At 33.3% G+C, this 16,600-nt stretch overlaps 1 pseudogene; it reads left to right on the top strand.

Annotated features, from left to right (window-relative positions):
- Positions 1-13,648, top strand: part of LOC149262005 (protein NODULATION SIGNALING PATHWAY 1-like) — a 71,219-nt pseudogene extending 57,571 nt beyond the window's left edge.
- Positions 13,649-16,600: the final 2,952 nt, after the last annotated feature.

Below are 16,600 nucleotides of genomic sequence, written 5' to 3'. Positions count from 1 at the left end.
AGTGAAAAGATGTTTTGTACGATAATGTATGAAGGAGATGTGTAATTATTTGCATTATCCTTGTTAAGCTGACATGTGGCATTTAAAAAGAAATATTAATAATAAAAATGTCATAATGTTGTTCATAAATAAATATTTCAATGCCTACCTTATGTGAAATAATTTCTTATCAATTTTATATATATACAAATATAAAAAGTGATTAAAGATAAATTAAATCTTATTATGATCATAGGTAATTTCTTCAATTCTTAACATGGAGTTAACATTAACATTTAAAAAATTATTTCAATATTAGTTAATCTCTCTCTCTCTTGGATTTGATCTCTCTAGATGCATGGTGGAAGACATTTTAATTATGTTTGACCCACTAAGAGGGAGATGTGTAATTCCTTAAGGAATTGAGATCTGACATTTTAAGAACAAATGTAAATCCATATTAACTCCAAATCTACCATCTACTATCAAAATTTGAGGAAATGTTTACATCTCTAGGGTTTTGATTCCTTAAAGTGCACGAGTTATGGTGGATATTTGGAATGCGACAAAGTATGAGGGAGATGTGTAATACCTTCCATTTTTAACATGGATTAGACACGCCACATTTTATATACTAATGGAATATTTCAATGCCCACCTTAAGTGAAATAATTTCCTAAATCGAGAGGCTCATTCTACAGCCCAGTATGAGAGAGATGCGTAAGTATGTATGTGTTTAACATGGAGTTGACACGTGTCCCTCTAGGTGCATGGTAGTTAAAACATTTCAATGGTGTGTTGTTAAGTATGAAAGAGATGTAATATTTCTTTTGTGCTCAACATGGGATTGACATGTTGCATATTAAGAACTAGCATAAATCTATATTAACTCCAGATCTACCATGCACCAAGAGGGATTGGTTCTCATGGACACAAGATAGATCATAAATTAATATGGATCTACGTTGGTTTAATTTCAACTAATCTTTCTCTCTTTGTATAGAAAGTTTATATAAAGTTATTTTGATTAGGTGGCCATTGAAATATTTTATTTATAGGTAACATATTCTTTTTGTTATTTATTTATTTATTTTATTTTATTTTTTAATTCTAGTTTTTTGTGTGTGTGTGTGTGTGTATACATATCATGTTGTTTAAAATGAATTTTTGAATGCATAAATAGATTGGGCACCATGATAAGTCTCAAGGAAGTTGAAATTTGCAAATTAAATAACTTAAAATTAAGATTTTTTAAAATATCTACTAGATTTTGGCAAAATTGACAAGAAAAAAATGGGCCAAAAAAGGTCATTTTGTCTTAAACAACTTAAACTTATGATTTTTAAAAATTTCTACTAGATTTTGGGAAAATTGACTAGAAAAATGTCCCATGAAAGACCATATATATATATATATATATATATATATATATATATATATATATATATATATATATATATATATATATATATATATATATATATATATATATATATATATATATATATATATATATATATATATATCGAATCAGAAACTGTATTACCTTCTGATCAATTATGACATGCAAAAAGAGAAATTTGCTTGGTCAGTCCCAAGAGGATACTAACCAAATATAGAATCAAGAAACAAGCTAACCTGAGATTACATGAAAATTAATGGATTTGGATTGACTAGTCCCTAATGAAACCAACCAAAACCAAACCATGAAAACTAGAACCCTAGAAATTGACATAACCCATACATTCGCTTCAATCTTAGTATTGAACCTGGGAATGACCATGGATCTTTTTGAAGATCATTTTTTCCTTTTTTCTTACGAACATCTATCCACCCCAAGGAGTTTTTAGGAAGAAATGTAGAGGGTATAGTGATTGTGTTTCCTAGAGTTAATTCCAATTTTGGGGTGTCTACAATTGTTGCTTCTTCCTTATTACTATATGAGTGATCTGATTCATGGAAATGTTTATGCTAACTCCTTGATTAAGTTAAGACCATAGTTGTGTCTCTTGTAAATCCATTCGAGGGGTGGACCCTAGCATTTGAAGGATGATGTGGAACTACATACGGCTGAGCTAAGGCTGAAGGACTCAATTTTTTTGAAGAGGGTTTTTGGTGTTGAGAGTTATCTAGTTGGTTTGTTGTAGATTTCTTAGATTCCATTGAGAATTTTAGGTCTTTCCATCCTCGAGACTTATTCTTGACATCCAAAGGAGGAGATAATCCTTGATATGAGGGGTAGACATTCTGAAGATGACTAGGCTATTGAGAAATCTTGCAATGGAAATTTGTATTTTCATAGTCCACCAACTGAAGAAAAAAATAGTGCCCTTCTAGTGGAGGAGGATTTTATCAAGCAACGCTCTAGTGAGATTTATTTGAACACATATGCGGTAAATGTAACAATACCCTTCTCCATATTATCTATTTCTACCTTAATGGGATGATTGAATGAGTTTCCCACTTCAGCTATGATATGAGGATGTAGCAAATGAAGGGGCATATTCAAGAGCCGAACCCAAATTGGCATGGATAGAGATGGCATAGAAAGAGGGTTAAAACCTTTAAAATATGGCTTCATTGAGCTGAGAGGCTCATTCTACATCCTAGTATGAGAGAGATGTGTAAATATGTCCATGTTCAACTTGGAGTTGACATGTGCCCCTTTTGAAAAAAAATAAAAATTATTTAAATTAAAAAATGGCCAGATATAATAAAAATAAAAAATTAATATGTGTGTTTAATTTGTTTAATTAAAAATATGATTAAACATTAATAATCTCACTCTGAGTCATCATACAAAGGAGAAGTGGTAAAAATATTTTACTCACTCTCAACCATAATAAAATATTACTCTCAACCATAAATAAATTATTTCACTTCGATATAATAAAAAAACAAAAACGAATATACATGTTTGGTTTGCTTAATGAAAAGTATATTTAAACATCAATAATCTCACTCTATCCATACTACGAAGAACTAAAAATATTTCACTCTCACTCTCAACCATAAATAAAAATTTTGGATGTCCACAATGGGCCTCCAAATTAGACATAAATTAAGGCCCATTTAAGCATCCTTAAGCACATTAAACCTCTATTTTTTGTAGTAGAAGACATATTTTTAGCTTTTATATGTTCATTAGGAAGGTTTAGAGATAATTTCATATTTGTGCCTAATATTATTTATCTTTGTAGAATATTGTGAGAATATTGGGTAGATTATGAAGATTTGGAGGAGGAGATAATCTAGGGATTTTCTCCCTACTACAGGAGGATCAAGATTAGATAATAAATGAATGAAAAATCATGAAATTATTGAAAAATTTTGAATCTCCAATGATTGAGAAAATCTAGGAATGAGTTCCCTATCATTTAATGCAGATTCTTAGTGTTGGGAACGAGATCCACTATTTGAGGGATTTTGGAGCGGAACTTCCTTTCAAGGAGAATGCTCTGCCATCATTTTGTATAAGAACCAATTCGAATTTTCCTCTGGGGGAGTGTATTTCTTAGTCTTCTAGTGGAGAAAACTTCTATTTCTGTAGCTCCACTTTCATTTCTATGAGGGATGTACTTGGATTGATTCAAATAATGAAGTTTGGAGCCAGTTTAGCTTATAAAGCTTGGTCTCCTTCACAAGACTTTGAGTATCCTTGAGCTTGGCCATCCCAGGAGCCTAAGATCCCTTTTGTATAATTTACTTTTCTTCTTTTCACTTATTATTCACATGTATCTCTTGTTCTTGTTTTTCCTATTTCTGCATTTAGTATTGATGCTTTTTTTGCTATGGGTTTGGGTTAAACGGTTGAAGTGAGTTGTTTTGCAGGTTATTTACAAATTCAAAAGCATTATTCATCCTTAGAATAGATTTTAAAATTCATATTCATCATTTATCTACTTGGATTGGTTTACTAGTTCACAAATCTAGAATTTCTGGAATTCCCTTGTAGCAAAAAATAGCAATTTTCTGCTACTTTTTAGAACATGTTAATGAGCTTTAGTTGAGTTTATTCCACCTAGATTAGGTCATAAAAACATTCAAGATAATAACAAAATTTACCCCAATGCATTTTCATTTAATTAGATTAGGCATTTGATAGGCTAACTAGCTCACTAGTTCTTGAATTTCTAGTTTTTAGAGTAGTAATTTTCTATTATTTTTTAGCACGTGTTAACAGAGGTATTTTGGAGTGATTCCATTAGGAATGGAGTCTTAATACATCCTAATTAATAAAAAAAATTGTCCCATCCCATTTGAATTTGTTTTACTTGTTCATTCGGTGAATTATATCCTCCTGTAGAAATTATATTTCACCTATAACAACCTCTTGTAGCACTCCTATAACACGTGTAAACTTGACCAGATTTGCTCCAAAAGCTTGGTTTTTGTCTCTTAGAATTGAATCATAACCCCTAGGCTCTAAATCCATTATTGAGGAAGAATAAACACTAATTAGGACATGTATTTTTACAAAGTAGATTAGGCCTATTTATTTGAATTCATGCTCTTAGGATTTCAATTACAAATTGTTGTTCTTGCCTAGGATTAATTTCTTTTCAAAGTAAAATTTCCATTTCTGCAATTAGTTTAGGCTTTGATTTCATGAAATTCACTCCATTACATCATATCAATGAAAGAAGGACACATTGTATGTTTCACATATAGTGCTGACACCTCTTAAGTTTGTATGAACCCCAGGTTGATAATTTAAGTTGGTAGCCTTGGGAGTTGCAACATTCTTGTTGCAATACTAGAGCTCATCACTTTTTGGCATTATCGCTGGGTTGGTGTCAAAGTATGCATTGTTTTCTTCCATAGTTGATTCATTTCTTTTACTTTATGCAAGAACAAAAATTTCATTAGGCATATTTCATTTCAAAGACAAAAAAATTGCATTGCATTAGCATTCTTATTCAAAAAAAAATCTCCAACGCCAAACCCCCCCCCCCCCCCCCCCCCATTTGATCACGCGGCGTAGTAAGAACCACATCACCATCCAATTTTTTAGGTAGAAGAAGAAGAGGCGGAAGAGAATATAGAACAAATGGATGGAGATGATAACAATGAAGAATATCCTCTTGGATTTCCCATTCAAGATACTGATATCAATGTTCATATGAAGAACATCCCTCCATATTTCCTTCCCAACTTCCATGGTATGAGGTTAGAGGATTCGGAAACCTTTCTCTTTGAATTTTAAATCCTTTGTAGATATTATGGTTACTTACTAAACACTCAAAAGTTGAGATTGTTTCTGGCAACATTGAAGGATAGAGCTCTTAAATGGTTCATGAGTTTAGGGACTAATTCAATAAGATCATGGAATGATATGAAAAATATATTTCTAGAAACATATAAATATCATGATCTTAAAGAAGAAATATTTTGAATGAATAAAGAAAAAATATGAGATCCTTGAGGATCTAATAGAGAGGTTCATGTATAATGTTAAGAGGGAAAAATTACATCATTCAGGATCTGATGCACTAAAAACCCTCTTACTTAGAACAATTAGGTATGAGTGGATTGATCTCCTTGATCTCATGCATAGAGGTGATGTAAACCAATTATCATTTGAAGCAATTTGTGAAACATGCAAACACATATCAAGAGGAAGGGAAAGAGTAAGTAAATCAATGTCAAGATTGGTAAGTCAAGCTAAACTTGGAATTTGTTTGGTGTCTTTAAAACATAATTTTTAGCAATCTAAGTGAACAAGTAGAAATGTAAAAATGCAAGATGAGGAAAAAGAAGATGTTGATATTTGTGTAGTCCATGCAGAATCACATGCTATTAAATATTTCCCATCATTACCAAGGTTGAAGGAATTTTACTGAGAGGACAATGGTGCATGTCAGTCACCAAAGCAACTATGTTATGTAGCTCCAAGAAGTTTATGGAAACCTAGTCAACCTGGTATCATGCAAGAGCCTAATTCATAATTTCAAGGTTATGCACATCCATCTCAAAGTAATTAGAACACATTCTTTCCTTGGAAACCTTGGCCATCTCAACCCAAAACCAATATTGGAAACAAGGTTAGCAAGGACCTTATGGGAGAAATCTACAATATCCTCCATACTCAACTCCATTTTATCCCTACAATCCACCTCCACCACAACCACAAACCCAAACACATACACCTCAAAGATCCACTCCCACTCAACTACATGTGCCACCATTTCCAAAACCACACAAGGAAGTAGCTCAACACACTTACAATGCTGACGAACAACACTTCCTAACATCTCCTCTTGATCTCAATCGTATTCATCCTAGCGTAGGAATATTATTGCAAAAAAGATATTCTCTTGATGTCATTAAAGGACAAGATTTAGAAAAAGAAGATTCAAATGAGAAGATCAAAGAATCATGGGCTGCAGTTGATGAAGAGTAGACACTAGAATCAAATATTGAGAAAGTTCCCTCATGTTTACCATTAGATCCTCCAAGTGTTCAAGAGAATAATCTATAAAAAGAGTAATATTTGAATGATCTAGATGAGAAAGCGAACCAAGGGCATCAAATCTATATTAAGTTTTGGTTCTAAAAATCAATAAGATGGAGCATCACTCTCTTCTTCAACAATACTTGATATCGTCAAAGTCAAAACATTTGGTCTCTAAAATTCAGGTACATGTCAAAGAATACATTTCGAGCCTACACATGAGTTTATTTTTCATCTTGATGTGCATATGGCTCCATTGGAAGTATTCCTATACTTGAAAGATATTTTATTTTTCAAGTAGAGTAGGATAGAAAAAGAAATAAAAAATGAAAAATAAGAGGAAAAAATAAAATCTCTAGTGAAAACCTCCTTTGACGCGCCTGAGATTGGCTCATTGATTGAAAACCTCGATGAGGCGGTAAATGGGTTGGAGAAAAAGATAAAGGAATAATATCCTAGGCAAAAAACTCTTTTGAGGCACTTAGGTAGACCTACTAGTTAGAAATCTTATTGAGGCAACTAGTAGGCCTACAAAAAAAGCAAAAGAAAGGATGAAATAAAAAAAGATTTGGTTTTCTAGTTGCATATCAGTACTTGCATGTAGGTACTTCTCCACCTGCATAAGGAAAATAAATAGGTCAACACCACAAAAAGAGACAAAGAAAGAAATGAGCAATGAGGCAAGAAAAAAGTAAAAAATAATCAATCTTGGGCTTCTTACCTTTTCTGAAAAATACTCAAGAAGGACCAAGGACATGTCAATCCATTACCATCAACCATTTCAATGACATTTACCATCATTCCCAAGCCGTCCTCATGCATTTTCCTTCTTGTCCTAAAATGCTACAGGAGGGCTCTGTTTTGCTATAGGAGGCCAAAATACACAAAGCATAAAATTGGTTTTATCATATATTGAAATTTGTGCATCCATCGGCCAAGCTTTTTCATGGTGGATGTATATGGATGATAGTAACATGCTCAAGAAATTTCAAAAAATTCCAGTGCACACTTTTCGAGAAATTGGCCTCCATCACCTACAACAATTTTTTATTTTTTCTAGAGATTCGTGCATCCATTGGACATGATTGTTTATGGGGAGGTGAATAAGGATGATGGAAACATTAAAAAAAAAATCAGGTGAATCCAATCTACTGTTTGAGATATATGGATAAAACAATTCTTCTACAGGAGATTATCCTAAAATGCTACAGGAGGAGCTTGAAATGCTATAGGAACAACCTGAAATGCTACAGGAGGAGCCTGAAATGCTACGGGTGGAAAATATGATTGGAGGAAAGGGTCAAAAGGTCATGTCTTCTTTAGGGAAGGTTGAGAGAGGTCCCCGAACACCACTTTCATCATTCATCCACTCCATCTATCAAAGATTCATCTTCAAATTCCACTTTGCCTTACATGAAAAAATAAGAAAAAAAAGCTTTGTCATCAACTTTTCCACCACCTACACCACCTCTTGATGATTTTAACCTTATCCTTATACCTCCTATGATTTTCCATCAATCCCACATGCAGTAATGAGGTATTGAAGAGGAATTAAATGATTACTACAAGAAGAGGATTCCTCTTATAGCAACTTGTACAATTACAACATAACTCAACATCAATTTTTTCCACCCACGGAGCAAAGATCCAGCCACCTTGAGCATCACGAAGCCATTTCTAAAGTTGAGAAGGGACACATTGGACTTTCTCCCTACTACAAGAGGATCAATATTGGATAATAAATGAAAAAAATATCATGAAATTATTAACAAATTTTGGAGCTCTAGTGATTGAGGAAATCTAAGAATTTGTTCTCAATATGAGAGAGATGTGTAAGTATGTTTGTGTTCAACTTAGAGTTGACACTTGTCCCTTTTGAAAATAAATAAATTATTTAAATAAAAAAAGGCTTGAGATATAATAAAAAGAAAAATGAGTACGCATGTTTGGTTTATTTAATTAAAATTGTTATAAAACATTAATAATCTTACTCTCAGTGGCCATACTAAGGAGAAGTGGTAAAAATATTTCACTCACTCTCAACCATAAATAAAATATTTCACTTCATATATTATAAAAAAAACATAAACGAATATAGTGTTTGGTTTGTTTAATTAAAAGTATAATTAAACATTAATAATCTCACTCTATCATACTAAGGAGAAGTTAAATCTTTCACTCTCACTCTCAACCATAAATAAACTATTTCGATGTCCATATGAAACAACATAATCTTATATCAACTTTATAGAGAAATAAGGTAGTTAAAATATAATAAAAAAAACTATATATACATTGTATAAAGCAATTGAAAAATCAAAATATTTCTTTATAGTCAAAACATTTTAGGCAATCTCACTATTTTATGCCCAAGTAAATTTTGATCTATTTTATACATTCATAAAAAATGAAAAATTACAAGTGGGGTCTCTCTCTCTCTCTCTCTCTCTCTCTCTCTCTCTCTCTATATCTCTCTCTATCTATATATCTATATATATATATATATATATATATATATATCTATATATATATGATCAAATTTGTCGAGGTGCAAATATTTTATTCAAATTTTACACTCTAAAAGAAGTTTTCACCTCAAGAGATTTGATCCCTCTCGGCTCTGACTAGATTTGTGATTAAGATGGATCAATACTGGTGAAAAGCCCAACTCGACCCCAAAACGAGGGATCTTGTTCAAAAACCCTATCATATTCCTGCATACCCTTAAATTTTACTACAAAGAAACCCTTTGAACAAAAAAATAAATCTACATTTGGGGTCGAGGTCTGATGCACGATTCTTGAAGTGCTAATTTTGATGGCCAAAACCCATTAAAATGACAAATAATGGAATATTGCAAAAAATCCACACTAGATTCATAAGAGTGAGGATGATCTAGTTTTATAGATAGGATATCCTCTACCTTATCTACGATGAAAGCAAACCCTGAGAGCTCTTTGTGTGTCTAATGATTGGGTCCTAGCTTAAAGGCATCATTAAAGGACTTATACTTAGAAGCATAAGGTGCAGCCACACCTATGGCATCACCATTTAAACTTGAGATGAGAGATATTATAACGTCCTTGGTAATTCCATAATTATTGAATGAATGTCCAGTCGGAAGTTTCATCCCTCTATGAAGGAGTCGCATAAAGACAGAATGGATTCATGTCTAATCTTGAATTTTTTTAATAAGCATAGATATTTTATCCATTGATTTCGCTTGAATGCAAAGAGTTCCACCAAAGCATGATCTGACAAAGGCTAGAAATTGTAGGAGATATAAGGCAATGACCTTAGCTTGGGTGCAGGAAGAACCTTGCAGAAAAAGAAATTTCCTTTTATCTACCAAATCTGAAGTAGGAGCATCAGAATGAGGAGGATTCCAGCAAATGAAATAGTCCTGAAATGAAGAATCTCTCAAAAACATAATGGCTGCTGAAGACACTAAGGTTTCCATCACTCCTAACTTATACATATATAGATATATATAATCTAACATAAATATTAAAACATTCTATTAGTATATACATTTTAAATGCCATTTATCAACTCCATACTACACATTAAGCAATTACACATTTTTATCATACTAAAATGTGACTATAATAATAATAATAATAATAATAATAATAATTCTTATTATTATTATTATTATTATTATTATTATATGCATATTATTTATTAAATTATTTCATTTATAATTAATATTAAAATACGTTTATTATTTAAAAAATATTTTAAATGTGATATATTAATTTATAATAAACATAAAATAATTACACATTTTTGATATATTTAAATATATATCTATAAAATTAATATTATGAATATATTTTTATAATAAAATCTCATTTAAAATATATTTTTTTTAATATTCACTTTTATTTATTAACAAAAGAATGTTGGCATTATTGTCATTGATGGCAAAGGAGCAACAAGATATAATTGTTATATTTAGGTGCAATGATATGTTTGTGTTGATGGTTTGATATGTTACAAGGTATGTTGCAAAGAAGTAACATTGAGTAGGTGTTCTTCATTAGAGGTGAAGGATTTGATTGATATATGATGCGATGGAGATGTTGTGATGCAAGGAAAAGACATAAAGAATGTTGTGATGTAAGGTGATGTTGATAGAGATATGTTGCAGAACTGAAGTGTCTTCCAAGCATAATATAACAGAAGTGCTGAAAACATAACATGCCTAGATGTGTTGTAATTTCTTATGATTGTAACGCACCTTTTTCTCTCAGAAATAGAGTTATAACACAAGTTGTTTACTATGTAGATTGTGTAACCCTTGACTGTAATGCGGTATCTCTTGAGACAACCTGTGTTATAGTATTTTTGTTTATCCATCCGAACAATAAATGTTGACAACATTATGTTGGTGTATTTAATCATTAAAGGTGGCTGGAAATAAAATTTGGTGGAGCATTTATTTTTCCTTAATATTCAAAAGTTGAAAGTGTTTGGAAACGAGGAGATAGTCTTGGAATGCAAAGAAGAAACCTTTTCATTTCATATTCATACATGAAATAATAACAACCAACAAATTATCTTTATAAAAATATGTGCTTTTGTAATGGTTGAATTTTTAGAGAGTATGTAGAAGAGTTGAGTTGTTGTTCGTGAGTTACCTGACACATGTGAAGCATATTTGAGGAGGAGAAGAAGTTAAAATAGAGATGGAGGTATTATAATTATTGTCCAAGTAAACCAACACGTTATACTTTTATGTAATAGGGGATTGTAGTCTCCTTTTAAGTTGTAGATTGAAAAATAATAAGTTTGATCCTGTTGAGGTGGGAACCTCTTGTGGGTTGTAGCTTGCAGAAAATCTATGTAAGTGGGGGTTGGAGCTTCCGAGCAAGTTGTAACTTGCAGAATAATAAAGAGGTTAGAGCCTCCAAACACTTATGTAATAGAGGAAGTAAAACCTTTCCTTCGCATCACTCACAATAACAAATTCGTGGTTTTCTCCCTTTATGGGTTTCCACTTATATCTGGTGTTCATATGTGTTGCTTTTATTTGTTGATTTGATGTTATGGTTTACATATTACATGTTGTTCACATTTTAAATATGTTGCTCATAAGGTGTTATGCTATTCATTTTATAGTTCAGTTGACCATTGAAAAGAAAAGTAATTTATGTCCATGAATGTACTAAACTGATTCAACCCCCTTATTTTAGTCAAGTTTCGAACAAAGAAAATCATTTGAACGTTATATTTGGAGAAGCCATGAAAATATTTTGAAACAAAATCACCATTAACAGAATAACTTTTTTTTATGATTGCGCCTCTCTCCAACCCAGTATGCAAGAGATGTTGTAATGTCATGTCCTGTAAACATTTTGACTTAGTTAAAATAAACAAAAATAAAAATAAAAATAACCCTGTGTTAAAATAAAATTTCTACATTATTATTTTTTTTCTATCATTTTTTTCTTGGTAGTTAAGGTAAAGTTTGAAATAAAAATAAAAATAACCCTATGTTAAAATAAAATTTCTACGTTATTATTTTTTTTATTAATTTTTGTTGGGTAGTTAAGGTAAAATTGACTTCGTCAAGTTATCAATGGTTTTTGAGATCCAAATTTATGAGAACCCATGGTATTCATGTGGAATATAGCCTATTTAAAGAGGGGAATTAAACCAAACTAGATCCATCTTAACTCCAAATATACCAAGCATAATTAGATCCAAGTTAAGATGGATCTAGGTTGGTATATTATAAGGCCAATACGATTTAGACAAAAATACCATACCCACTCTTTACTTTTTTTTTTTTTAATATACACACATTTTGAATAATTTAGTTTACAAGTTTGCTTAGTGACCAAACAATAAAGTGACAGTTGCATCGTGGTATAACATGAAAATATAATATAACATTTTAAAGGAAATTCACGATAAATAAATTAATTCGGCCTCATAATTTTGATAGATGTGAAGTACGAAATTACAATGAGAGTCTATAATAATATACTAGTAATTTCCCAAAAAAAGGTGCAAAGGTATGCTAATAAGATTGTTAAATTAGAAAAAGTTATGGTTTGGTTTCATAATCATGCAAATGATATTGATATATTAAATTTTAAATTTTAGTGTTTTATTTTTTTTCTCAGGTGATGTGAACCATAAGGTTATAGTAGATGGGCTAAGAGCTTTCACTGCCAAGATCATGCATCCTTGCATGTCTCTTCCTTGCTCAAAATTCCTCTCTGTTCCAAAGTTTTTTCACAAGCCTCTCATCAAGTTTCATTAGGTAAGCCCATGGTATCAATTGTCGTACACTATAGCCAATAAATATCTTCTTGAAGCCTTTGAAGGCCAAACCAATAAATCTCTTCATGTAATAGACATTAGTGTTTCTCATGGAATACAATGGCCAAAATTCATGGAGGCATTGGATAGAATACTTGTTGGGCCTCCTAGTCTTCTAAGGCTAACTGTCATAGCAGACACTCTTGGGGCACCCTTTTCAGCTAGCCCTCCTTCCATTGAATTCTCTAACCGTTTGAAGAGGTATCCAAAGACTTTGAACCTTGATATGGATGTCAATGTCATTGTGCAACCCCTATATTCCCTCGCCAGGGAAATCCCTAGGGGTCAAAGAAGATGAAGCATTATCTATGTGTGCGCAATTTCATCTTCATCAACTCTTAGGGGAGGGCTTGGACAAAAATGAAGGCAAAGAAAATCAGTTAACATCAGTTCCCCCTCATGACAAGTTCATCAAATTCATAAAGGACCTAAATCTCATAGTGTTCTTGTTGATTTATAATGATATACACTATTCATCTCCTTATTTCATAGAAATATTTAAGAACTCTATAGATCATCTATGGAGATTCTTGGATTCAACCAACAAATGTTTCAAGGGGAGAGAGTGCGAGGAGAGGCGTACGCGTATGGTTGAAGGTGAGGTTGCCATGGGGTTAGTTATTAATGTAGCATATGATGGTGCTTCTCGAATGGAGAGAAATGAGAGCCATTTCAACTGGGTCAATAGAGTTAGGGAAGGGGGATTTGTGTGTGAAATCCCTAGTGATAAAATAATTGACTGATTGTGCAAGAGCCATGCTTCATAAACATGATTCAAATTGGGAGATGCATTTGGAGGATGGGTGTATTTCTATGTGTTGTAATAGTCATCCTGTCATCTTTTTCTCTTTGTGGAAGCCATTTTTGAACGAGCCTACATGAGTAGACTCCTTGTTTCACTCATATTCTACAAATTTTATGCATATTTTTCGTCATTAACTTCTATATTATTGTTTCATATTGTTGATGGTGTTGGACCCGCCAACATTCAGGTTACCTCCCCGATATGAAGTCCCATTATACCTAACATCGTTTGGTGTAGGAGTCCCATCCAAAATACAACCCGGTTGTTGATGCAGAGGGTTTGAATGACGTGCCTTGGCTGCAATAACATGTAGAGTGGTGCATGGTGACTTTGGTGGGAATAAGTGTCTAACTCTGTGAAAAGTAAAGTGTATTGCATGAAGGTTCTAACACATGAAGGGAAAATGAGTGAGTCCCTTAGAAGCTTGTAATAGTCCGCATCTCAGAAGGAACACATGAGCATAAAGGCATCACAAGCTAATATGTGAAATAGTTCACAAGTTAATAGTGATGGAAATATACAACAACATGCATTTAAGAAGATTAATACCAATGCAAATGAAATAATTCATAAGAACAAGCGTAAGTTAAATAACATACATTTCAAACATAACAATAATAGTCCTACTATATTTGCAACATATGCATGAAAATGTGATGGATGTAATCTTTTATTAAGTGAAAGTTCCAATCATACATATACCATTAATGGAACACTATATCCAATAGTGGAACATGAAGTCAACGCCTACTCCTCTAAAGAAAGATACTCCCTTTATGCTACGGAGAAGCCAAGGCTCTCACAAACTCCCAAGCTCCTGATTCTAAGCCTAAGCCTAGCCAAAAGATTGGCTCCCAAAAGCCCTTTACATGAGTTATGAGGGCTTATTTATAACAAAATGGGTGACTATTCACTTCCCCTTGTGACTCTTGGACTACCCTCATGACTCTTCAACTTCTTTATAAAATGAATCTTTACATTCATTACATCACAACTCTTCACATTCCAAAATTGACACTTGGAATTACACTTACAAATTAATTACAAAAGAATATTATAATACACTCGTACCCATATAAGAAAAAATTGGGTAGAGCCAACTAGACATCCTAATAAGACAAAACAGTTAAGCTTGACTTTGGGGAAATTCCATCTCAACAACTTCCACTTGATTTTTCTCAATTACGTAACGGTACCAAGCTTTATATTGCACGATGATATCCCCAAACTGTGTAATGGTGTTAGGATAGAAACAAAATCTAGCCTCCATGGCATCCGGGTACACTGATTTGGAACCGGTTTTTGTGTCCTTCTTAAGCAGGAGCAACATTGTGTTGATTTGGACAGGGCCACCAATATACTTCTCCATATTCTATCTATTTACTTCAAGATCCTCCTTGATGGCTATTTGTTTCAAATGTTCCAAGTATTCTTCAATCTCTTGCTTGGCTTGATTCCCGCGCTTGATCTCTATGAGTGAACCAATTGATGGGATCTCGTGCAATTTCACCAAGAAGTCCATGCTATTGTACAATCATGCATATGAGGCCTGAATGTTGGAAGTGAACAAGGTGAGTTGTTTATTATTCTGGATGAGCATCTGAAACTTTTCCTCCTCCAACTCTGCCTCTTTCCTTGTCTTCTTTCCTAGTTAAAGTAGTGCCCCCTTGTATTGCATTGACCATTCATGCACGACAACGATAGATGATTGCACACCTTGAGAGTTTTGACATAATCTTTACACTTCTGTTGCAACCCATGTAGGTGGAAAGCTGTCTTATGCACGATAACAAGCTCCCTATAAAGATTCTACATGGTATCTCCCAGTGTCGATACTTCACTGAGTATCACTGCATTCAGTTCTTCCAGATAGACTTGTGTGGGAGCTGTGTTTTTTAACTCGTCTCAGAGTTGTTCAACCTCTTGCCTAACAGCCTGCAATTTCTTTGCCAACTGTTTGTTCTTGGCCATCAAATAGTCTGTGTTTGACTTTGTAGCACCTGCAAGGGCTAACTTGGTTGTGGCAATGACACTTGGATTTCTTCTAGTGTTTGTCACAATCACCCTTTCTCTAATGAATGCAAGAGATGCGAGGTCATCCGGAAAATGTTTCTTCCTCTCTTATATAATATTTTTTTGAAGCTTGTCATGAGTCATATTGTACGTGTCCATAATCAGACCATCTTCAAGAGGAATAATTTCCTCTTCCTCGCTTGGAAATTGCTCTACTGGATGATGGGGGGACTGAATGGTGACCTGTTGTGTACTTGGAATTAGTCAACATCTTGATTTTGTGGCTCTGGTTCCTCCTTCATGTCTTGGATTTCAATCCACTTCTCTATATCATGAGTGAGCTCTTCATCCTGCATCTATTTTCTCTCCTCCTCTAGCTATTGGTTATGTTCTTGTTCTTCATCTTATCTTTGCTGTATTTCTTCTACTATTACTTTTCGCCTTTATTCTTCTTCCTTCTTCTGCCTTTCTTCCTCCAATCTCTTCTTCTCTCATTCTTCCCTCCGCTTCTATTCTTCTTCTTGCACCCTATGTTTCCTCTTCTTCTCTGTTCCTATGACCTCTTTAAGTATTACTGGATCTTCTTTCATCTTGAGGCTTTGTTCTCCCGCTGGACTGTGCACAACTTTCCTCTTTCCCTTATCGTGCACTGGGTTGGGATCTTCTGTTGGTGCTGCCCTTGGATTGATTTCCTTCTGTAGAGAAACCTATGAAGTTCTTTCAAAACTAACTTGCTTGGGGGACTTGGAGGCATTGTAACAATTCTTCCATGGTTCCTCCTCCAATCGGTCAAAGGTCCCACTGAGCCAATGGGAATGGATCCTTAGATAATGGTCTCTACAAACATTTTGAGGATCATACGGGTTGAAGTCCAGTTTACCAAATGAAAAATGTTCTATCGCCTTTCCTTCGGTATCCATGACTTTCAGATTCTTGATCTCGTACAATCTGATTTACATAGGAAGAGTTGACTAAGGTGCTTTCTTCTTCTTGTGCAAAGTTGTTGACATCCCTAT

This window comes from Pinus tabuliformis, chromosome 6, assembly GCF_031772625.1.
Source record: "Pinus tabuliformis cultivar Carrire ecotype Pingquan chromosome 6, CPIR1, whole genome shotgun sequence".
Taxonomy (NCBI): Eukaryota; Viridiplantae; Streptophyta; class Pinopsida; order Pinales; family Pinaceae; genus Pinus; species Pinus tabuliformis.
Note: the sequence above shows the minus strand (reverse complement) of the source record. Positions and strands in the feature narration are given on the sequence as shown.